At 42.6% G+C, this 7,330-nt stretch overlaps 1 non-coding gene across 1 annotated transcript; it reads right to left on the bottom strand.

The window, feature by feature from the left end:
* Positions 1 to 1,615: 1,615 nt before the first annotated feature.
* LOC113614504 (U6 spliceosomal RNA) lies at positions 1,616 to 1,722 on the bottom strand. Its single transcript, XR_003430662.1, has one exon. It is a non-coding gene; the product is annotated as a U6 spliceosomal RNA (small nuclear RNA).
* Positions 1,723 to 7,330: the final 5,608 nt, after the last annotated feature.

Raw genomic sequence — 7,330 nt, forward strand, 5'->3', positions numbered from 1 at the left:
GTACAATTTACTTTAGAATAAATTAAGTGACATTTAATCTATTCGTTTGGGTCAATATGAAGTTCTGTGTAATTTGCCAAAATGATGGGAGAAGTGGAAAACAGAATAGAAAAGAAAATCTACCATTATACTACGATAGAACATTATTAAAAAATAATAAGGGCTTCCCTGGTGGTGCAGTGGTTGAGAATCTGCCTGCTAATGCAGGGGACACGGGTTTGAGCCCTGGTCTGGGAGGATCCCACATGCCGCGGAGCAACTGGGCCCGTGAGCCACAACTACTGAGCCTGCACGTCTGGAGCCTGTGCTCCGCAACAAGAGAGGCCGCGATAGTGAGAGGCCTGCGCACCGCGATGAAGAGTGGCCCCCACTTGCCACAACTAGAGAAAGCCCTCGCACAGAAATGAAGACCCAACACAGCCAAAAAAATAAATAAATAAACAAATGTGGAGTTTAAAAAAAAAAGAATTTAAAATAATAATAATAAAATGAAACTAGAGACGGCATCTTCCTCAGGGCAAAAGGCAGTTCTGTTCACAGACAGGAGGGAGAGTTGACGTCTCCCTGACCCAGCAGTGGTCAGGCATGCTTGCTGCCCATCAGCGAAGACTGGGGTTCCCTGAGCTTAAGGTCCCTCTCCTAGAACAGAAGCCACTGCACGGCCAGCTAGCTCTTCCTTGGCTGGAGGAGTCGGGGCTCTGGGAACGAGGAAGACAGTGGCTACTTGGTGACTTGCTGTGAATTCCAGGCTGGCCTTCACCTCTAACCAGGAGTCATGACGTTGCTGCCTGTCACACAGCCATCACAGTTGTTGACCACCTTCTACACATCTGCCGCCTCACGCCGGACACGTAAGCTCAGTGGGAACCAGGTCCTGGCCCATCTGTTTACTGCTGCATCGGCAGAGTCTAAACACTGCGTGTTCACAGTGGGCGCTCCATAAAAGCTTGTTAAATGAATAGAAGGAGTTATGTATTCTCATTGACTCATTTAAAACTAATCAACGACCAACCATAGGACTAGATCTGTAGACTTCCGTACAATCAAACCAATTTTACGTTAGACGGTTTTTGACTTTTTTTATTACTTCTAAAATACATATTCTAACGATTAAACCAAAAACTAATAATAATAATGTAAAAGTATGGAATTCTTACCACATGACTCATTATTTAAGAACTTAAGCACAATGTAAATATATATATTTTTTTAATTTTATTGGAGTAGAGTTGATTTACAATGCTGTGTGTTAAGTTTCGGGTGTACAGCAAAGTGCATCAGTTATACGTATACATATATCCACTTTTTTTTAGATTCTTTTCCCATTTAGGTCATTACAGACCACTGAGTAGAGTTCCCTGTGCTCTACAGTAGGTCCTTGTTGGTTATCTATCTTATATATAGTAGTGCGTATATGTTGATCCCTAACTCCCAATTTATCCCTCCCTCCTTTGCCCCCCTGGTAACCATAAGTTTGTTTTCTGCATCTGTGACTCTATTTCTGTTTTGTAGCTAAGTTCATTTGTACCATTTTTTTAGATTCCACATATAAGCGATGACATATGATATTTGTCTTTCTCTGTCTGACCTACTTCACTCAGTACAACAATCTCTAAAAAATATGGAACACTTCACGTATTTGCATGTCATCCTTGCACAGGGGCCACGCTAATCTTCTCTGTATCGTTCCAGTTTTAGTATATGTGCTGCTGAAGACAGCACCACGATGTAGGTGTACTTAACACTACTGCATCCTTAGAAGCAGCTGGGATGGTAAATTTCATGTTATGTGCTTTTTACCACCATTAAACATTTAAACTTTTATTAAAAAAAAAAAACAACTTGGACACCCTCAAGAAGTAAATCTCTTTAGAATTGCGTGCTGCCCACAGAATCGAGCTGACGTTGCCTGGTGCTTTCGTCACCCACAGCCGCCCCGCCCCCCCAAGACCCCTGAGCCTTTACAGGGAATCAGGAAGCTCTGGCTTCTCAAGAGAACTCTCTGGATTCCCCTTAGGCTTAAACACTTTCCCCTATTTTTTTCACTGGTCACTTTGATCAGACTGTACCAGCTGTCATCCTGGTCTCTGTGGGGAATATGGACTATGGGAGATATGGAAAATATAAAATATGAAATATGGAAACTACTTGTCAAAATTCACTAATGAGCAAAGATATGGTTCCCTCTAAGCAGTGCTGTAAAATGTATCAGTGCTCACAGATACATCACAAACTTTGGGACCTATACACAGCTTTGTTAACGGTATCAGAACTGGCAGGCATGACCCTACACGAGAAAGGACGCGGGCAAAAGGAGATGTGGAAGGAAGGAAGACAAGGGGAAGGAAGGAGAGAGACCATAAGAGGAACTGGGGTAGCAGGGCGACAAGTCAAGGTTTAATTTCCTTTTTCTCAGAGGTACAAGTTTGCTCACTCTCCTGTACATGCTAAAATCAATGGGCACTTCATAAAAAGGAACGAAATAGTGACATTTGCAGAGATGTGGATGGACCTAGAGACTGTCATACAGAGTGAAGTAAGTCAGACAGAGAAAAGCAAATGTCATACAATATCGCCTATATGTGGAATCTAGAAAAATGCTACAGATGAACTTATTTGTAAAGCAGAAATAGAGTCACAGATGTAGAAAACAAACGTATGGACACCAAGGGGGGAAGGGAGGGTGGGATGAATTGGGAGATTGGGATTGACATATACACACTACTATGTATTAAATAGATTAACGAGAACCTACTGTATAGCACAGGGAACTCTACTCAGTGCTCTGTGGTGACCTAAATGGGAAGGAAATCTAAAAAAGAGGTGATATATGTATACGTATGACTGATTCACTTAGCTGTACAGCAAGAAACTAACACAACATTGTAAAGCAACTATACTCCAATAAAAATTAATAAAGTAAATAAATTTTTAAAATCAAAAAAATAAAATAAAATTAATGGGCACTTTCAAAAATGAAAAGGTCCCAAGTGGACCCTTTTCTCACTGAGCCTGTATCTCCCTGACCTAATGGCCTGGCTCCTTCAGCTGCTGCCAATGGCAAAGAGCCCCAGACTGGGCACCTTAAACAACAGATGCTTATTTTCTCACAGTTCTCGAGGCTGGAAGTCCATGATCAAGGTGTAAGCAGATTTGGTTTCTCCTGAGGTCTCCCTCCCTGGCTTTAGGCAGCTGTCTTCTCTCTGTGTCCTCACATGGTAGCCCACCCATCTGCATGTTGTCTGTGCCCTAATCTCTCCTTCTTATAAGGGCACCAATCGTTTTGGATTAGGGCCCACACATATGACCTCATTTTTCCTTATTTACCTCTTTAAAGGCCTTGTCTCCAAACACAGTCACATTCTGAGGTGCTGGGAATTAAGACTTCAACATATGACTTTGGAGGGACACAGTTCAGCCCACACCTGCCTCATCAGAGTTACTGAAGGGGCCCAGGGCAGCATTACAGGTCAGCCTGTAGCACCTGTCAGAGCCTTCCTAGTAAGTCTACTTATGGATGAACTTTTTTCTTCTTCTGGACCTGTTCTGCAAGCCAAAGAAAAGGAAAGAAAAAACTAAATTAAATTAAATCAGAAATAATGTAATAGCTAGATGTAGGTGAATTGACTATTTTGACTATTTTCTATTTTCCCTATTTTGAGCTATAATATATGGACCTGGATTCTTCCCTAGAATTTTACTCTTTTGACACTTTCTCCTCCAGACCTAAAGGGGTTGTACTGATGTATTTAAGGACACTGCATCTTGGGATGCAAACTATTTAAAGGAGAGGAAAAGAGAGGGAAAGGAAGTGTGAAATATTCACATAACATCTTTGTTCCATTTGAGTAATCAGGCAAAACAGAGAAAAATAGTGCTATTGTGTTATTGTAATAAGCATTCTTAAAATTAAAACAAAAAAAGTTTTCTCCTTAAATAACTAAAGTATTTCTGCTGCAATTGTAAGTAACTTGCAATTTTACTTGGGGCGGTAGTAGGGCAGGGGGTGGCGTCAGGAGTTGCAAAAGTTCCAAGAGGCTTGAAGCTTCTGCCCTCGGGAAGCCCACCTGTGGTCTCCTGAATTGCTTTATTTTCCCTCCATCTCACCCTGTAACGTATCCTGTTCTATGTTAGGTGTTCTCTCTCATACCATAAAAAGAGTGAGACGTTTCAGAGTCAAACAGACCCCTTCCTGAATCTCAGCTCCACCGCTAGGTAGCTCTGTCACCTTCGTTAAGCTTTCTAGTCCCTCAAATTCTCAGTTTCTTCACCTGCAAAATATGACTAATAAAAAAAAAAATTAAGACTTCCTGAGAACATAGAGTCCTTACCTTACTCTTCTTTAAAAATTGTACTTTAAATGTACCTTTCCAAAGCCCCCAAGGCTTTTGTTCAATAATCCTCCTTCAGTTATTCAAGAGTCAACCAACCCATTTATAGACGGTTTGAAATTTGTAGCTTCTTTCACCTGCTTTGCTGTTACTGACCGACTGGCCTGAGTCACCATCAGGTGCACAGTTAGAGCAAAGGAAATTAATCAACAATTCCATTCAAAGCCGGGGAATCCTGAGAACAGGAGACAAACTATCATGCATGTTTCAAAGACACTATCCTCCCTAGAACCCATTACTATTCTTCACAAAACTTCCAAAAATATTTTTCTTCTTCACCTTCTCAGACCCCATCTTCTCTTCTTACATCAACCGCACCGTGCAAAAGTCTGCCTGTTGGTTCCTGTCTCAAAGTGGATTCCTCTTCTATTATATCTTTTGTCCATTTGAAACATCTTGCCTGTGACACTACATGTTATCATAAATGTCATCATCAGGAAAGCATCTCCAATGTAAGAATGATATTAACACATAATGAAAAGATAAATACCCAAAAAGAACTGACTTGAGCCATCCATAAAAGCTCCTCTTTTCTCTCTGGGCCATTTAAGCATTTTTATTTTCACTTTGTATTTACATAGCTGTCAAGTGCACCCAAGGGGAGCTCTCCAGGTTGAACCTGGAGGATCTAGGAAGCTGTTAGTCTCTGCTCTCACTACAGGTGGAGAAGTCAGGTCCACATACACCAACGAGCCACCACACAGCCACATGACTCAGGACCCTGTTCACCAGCATCACTTAAAGACGGCCCACGCGGGATGTAAGATAAAGAGCACGTTTTAAAGGGGCCATGATCTTCACCCAAAGGTAAGACCAGATCTCTTTGAAATGGAGGTTCATAGCAGACGGTGTACGTAGTGGGCAGAAAAGACCCCCACCATCTCAGAATGCTGCCTTCTTCTCTCCACTCCTGCTTTGGTTCCTTCCCAGGCATTGGTTTCTCATTCAAAGAAAACTGACTTTTCACTGAAGTTGAAATAATCAGGTGTTGTACACCTTGTTGTCCAAGTAACATATGCCTACTTACTCGCCAAGGAAAGTCTTGCCAATATTTTACAATAACTATAAATGGATTATAACCTTTAAAAACTGTGAGTCACTATATTGTACACCTGTAACATATAATATTGTACATCAACTATACTTCGATTAAAAAAAATAGATATCTGAAAAGATAATGGCTTTGGCTTAGGAAAAAAAAGAGTCTTAATGTAGGCACTTTGTGTTCATCTCTAAAACGGATGTTATTGTCCATATCTCCTGTATCAGTGGAGAAAGAAGTCCTTCCACACAGAAGCAAGTTTGTCTGAAACTTGCGCGGAGCTGGTGAGTGATGATGCGGGGCTCCCCTGAGCTGTAGCTCTTCCGTCTCACCATGGGGAGACATTCAATCTAAGGGCTGAGTTATCAAACCAAATGATTTCTTTAAAAGTGAGTTCAGGGCAGCACCATCAACGTGGTGCCACAGTAGCAGTCCAAGACTACACACCTGTGAGTGATGTGGTCACCATGGGAACCATTTGGGGCTAGAAGGAGTCTGAGTCATCACCCCAAGTCCATAGCTGAAAAGGCGTTGACCTTGGATAAGTCAGTCACTTGGAGACCAAGCCTCTCCTCTAAAATGTAAAGTCATGGAAGTTGCCCTCTAGCTGACACTGATGTTTTAAGTGAAGCACAGTGACCTTTGGGAAAATAAGTTAGACTCTAGGGAAGAAAGGAGCTGTGTAAACCCAGGGTTCTAACACAACTAACCAGTGTATATTGATGTTGTTACACAAAGGCTAGGTGATCATGTCCCTGGCACCATACAGGATACTTTATGGAAAGTATTCTACAGATTCCTTCAAACTCACAACAAGTTGAAATGACCTGAAAGTGTCTCAACAGAGACTTAGCGAGGCATAGATTAAACTGCAATACTTAGAAAGTATCACAAATTCCAGATGCCTCGTAGGAATTGTACTCTAAATTCTCCATCGAACAGGGAATCTCCAAACTGAGAGGGGAACAGAAAGGGAATTCAGTATAAATATGATTATTTTGTAGCTCTTGTGATGCTCCTAAGTTGGCACACTGATGTATTTAAGACATGTGAGGCACAGTCCTGGGCCTTTTGGGGGTTTGAGGGAGCTCTTAGAACTATGACATCACTCACATTTGCTCCAATATGGCACGGGGAGAATTGACCATCCACATGGTTCTTTGGGATATACTGTGAATGAAATAGTAAAATACAACCTGGCCTAGTGCACAGTTTGGCAGTCTTTCAGCAGAGAGGGATGCTAAGTTGCTGACTACTGGCACTGAGAAATAGAGGGGGTGTGAGTGGGGAAAACAACGGGCCCTTGGAAGGTCCCTCTGTTCAGAAATCCCTCCCTAATTCAAGTTTCATTTGCAATAAACGTTCTCCTTTTTTTTTTTTTTCTTTTGGCCTAGCCACTCAGCATGTGGGATCTTAGTTCCCCGACCAGGGATGGAACCGGCGCCCCCTGCATTGGAAGCGTGGAGTCTTAACCACTGGACCGCCAGTGAAGTTCCATTTTGCTTTTAAAATACAAATATTCCTTGAGAAGTAGTTCCTTCGATCAGCTCAATTTCTGGCTTGGTATAGGTGGGTCTCAAACTGAGAGGAGTTTTGCTCAGGGACCAGTGGGGTGAGGGGAGAAGGATCATTTGGAACATGAGCCACTTTAGAGGCAGGGAAACCTGAAGGGCTATGAAGCATTAGGCACCGTGAACAGCCAAGGGCTTCGAGAAGAGGGGGACCAGGCAGGGAAAGGGGCTGTCAAGCCCCGGGGGACGTACAGTACCAACCCGGCAGGATGTTCCAGTACAGCTGGCCTGGAGCCACTGAGAATCCTTCCCTGTGAGTCCAGGGTCCCCCGTGTGGAGGGATGTTGACTCCTGTCAAAATGAACCCCTCGGGCTTCCCTGGTGGC

This window comes from Aethalodelphis obliquidens, unplaced genomic scaffold, assembly GCF_003676395.1.
Source record: "Aethalodelphis obliquidens isolate GAN/ISIS:26980383/991018 unplaced genomic scaffold, ASM367639v1 scaffold97, whole genome shotgun sequence".
Classification (NCBI taxonomy): Eukaryota; Metazoa; Chordata; class Mammalia; order Artiodactyla; family Delphinidae; genus Aethalodelphis; species Aethalodelphis obliquidens.